Below are 2,826 nucleotides of genomic sequence, written 5' to 3' on the forward strand. Positions count from 1 at the left end.
ACCAAATCACCTACAACGTAAACAAAATTAAAATGTAATTACAATTGGTGTTCATAAATGCATGTGTGTAGTTGTGTTAGTAGTGTGTGCAGTGTTTGATGTATTTTGTTTGGAACATTGGCTGTGATCATCCTGTCTGGCTGTAGGTCTGTACAACATAAAAGTATATAAGAAGGTTGTGGTAAGAACATCTCATCATGGACAATACAGAACTAAAGGTTGATTCAATCTGCATCAAATTCACAAGGGAATTCTTACCTCTGAGAATTGGTTTTCTCTGAAAAACAAATGAGGCTAAATGATTTTTATCCAATATTCAATATAGCCTACCCTATATTGCTGTTGTATTAATTTGACATATCACATACCACAACTGTCCCAGACTATATTTGGAATATTTATTTCTTGCACAGAATAGAATAGGTCGAATTTTGTACTACGGGGGATAGTAGATTGACATAGTGCTTTTGCTGTTCGTTCGGGCCTACTCATCTTGTTGGCTGACGAAAAGTACATTTGGACAGTTCTTCTAATATCTTAAATAGGCACCTCGTAATTGGGTAACGTCGTAAACAGTTGCGTCCCTGCTTTGTCTGTCTTAAAACTTGCAGCCTGTGAGACAGACCTGATCAGGTGACAGAGCCTTGTGAGTGAGAAAGCTTCGGATAGCGCAGCACACTCCGGGAGAAGGGCACAACACAGCACTCCGAGCTCCAAAAGGCATTGATTTGTTTAGGGTGCATTACAAATTCAAGGCACTATCAAGTGCTTGTCAAATTATGAATGAGAGACTATTGGAGTGTGTACAGTCTGTGCAAAAAAACAAAGCAGCACTCATGCCTTTCAAGCAACCTTTTCCAAATCATCATTAGAGTTTCATCATGCAGCCTTACAATGTATTGAAAATCAAAACATATAGCCCAACGTTTGTAGAACAACTATAGTTACATTAATAACTCTAAATTAAGCACATAGGAGTACTTATTTCATTGTTAACCGCTCAACACAGAATAGCCACGCCACACTCCCTCAAAGCCTTTGAGAAAATATTTATATTAATTGTTCAATTGTATTCTTCATACTTTAAAATGATACCACAGAATTGTTAGCAAATCTTGCCTGCTAAATGAACTAGTGTAGCCCACAGCCATTTGGCATAGCCACATCAGGACCTAATGTAAGGACAACTCAGAGTATGCTATTCTTTTCATCTGAAATAGACTAAATGTTCTTCATCTTAAATTGGCACCGCTGCTAGTAGCGAGTGGCTATAGTGGCAAACGCCCCTGTCCCGAAGCTAGCACCAGTTAGCCGCGAGCCAGGTGCATCTCCCGGCTAGCAAACAAAATTACTACAATATATTTTGCCAACTGGCCTGGACCCTTTGTCGACACGGCGCACCGCAATACCACCACGACTGGTCTGCCGACGTAACTCCATCCGCTGTGCCCTCAACCGGCATTTGCCGGACATCGAAGCAGACTCTTCTACTAGCCCCAGCCTGCTAACTTTAAACGCTGTGTTTCCCGCTTGCTAGCGTAGTAACGACTACCCTTCCCTGTTTCATCTATTGCTGTTCACTGGACCCTATGATCACTTGGCTACATACCTGATGCCTGCTGGACTGTTCATTAATCACGGAACTCCATTTTGTTTATTTTGTTTAGCCTTGATCTCAGGCCCTGTGTGTAGTTAACCAACCCTCTCTGCCCATTCATCGCCATTTTACCTGTTGTTGTTGTCTTAGCTGATTAGCTGTTGTTGTCTTACCCGTTGTTGTCTTAGCTAGCCCTCCCAATCAACAAATGTGATTGCTTTATGCCTCGCTTTGTGTCTCTCTGAAATGTCAGTATGCTTTGTATACTGTTGTTTAGGATAGTTATCATTGTTTTAGTTTACGGCGAAGCCCCTAGTCCCAATCAGCACGCCTCAGATACATCCTTTGTCCCACCCTCCCACACATGCGGTGACCTCACCCAGCGTAACTAGCGCGTCCAGAGATGCAACCTCTCTTCTCATCACTCAATGCCTGGGTTTACCTCCACTGTACTCGCACCCCACCATACCCCTGTCTGTACATTATGCCCTGAATCTATTCTAACACGCCCAGAAATCTGCTCCTTTTATTCTCTGTCCCCAACGCATTAGATGACCAGTTTTGATAGCCTTTAGCCGTACCCTCATCCAACTCATCCTCTGTTCCTCGGGTGATGTGGAGGTTAAAACCTGTTATGGCTAGGCTGAAAAGCTTGAAAAGGTGGTGCGGGAAATTCAAAAATATTCTTTAGAAATATTTAACTTTCACACATTAAAAAGTCCAATACAGCAAATGAAATATAAACATCTTGTTAATCTACCCATTATGTCCGATTTTTTTTATGTTTTACAACGAAAACACATTTAACACATTTATGTTAGACCACCACCAAATCCAAAAGAAAACACAGCCTTTTTTCCCAGCCAAAGATAGAGTTACAAAAGCAGAATTAGAGATAAAATGAATCACTAACCTTTGATAATCTTCATCAGATGACACTCATATGACATCATGTTACACATTACATTTATGTTTTGTTCGATAATATGCATATTTATATCTACAAATCTCGGTTTACATTGACGCCATGTTCAGAAATGACTCCAAAATATCCGGAGTAATTACAGAGAGCTACGCCAGATAACATAAATACTCATCATAAACTTTGACGAAAGATACATGTTTTACATATAATTAAAGATACACTTGTCCTTAATGGAACCGCTGTGTCAGATTTCTTTTAAACGTTACGAAAAAAGCCTACCATGCAATAATCTGAGATGTCGCTA

This window comes from Oncorhynchus nerka, unplaced genomic scaffold (genome assembly GCF_034236695.1).
Source record: "Oncorhynchus nerka isolate Pitt River unplaced genomic scaffold, Oner_Uvic_2.0 unplaced_scaffold_36___fragment_2___debris, whole genome shotgun sequence".
NCBI lineage: Eukaryota > Metazoa > Chordata > Actinopteri > Salmoniformes > Salmonidae > Oncorhynchus > Oncorhynchus nerka.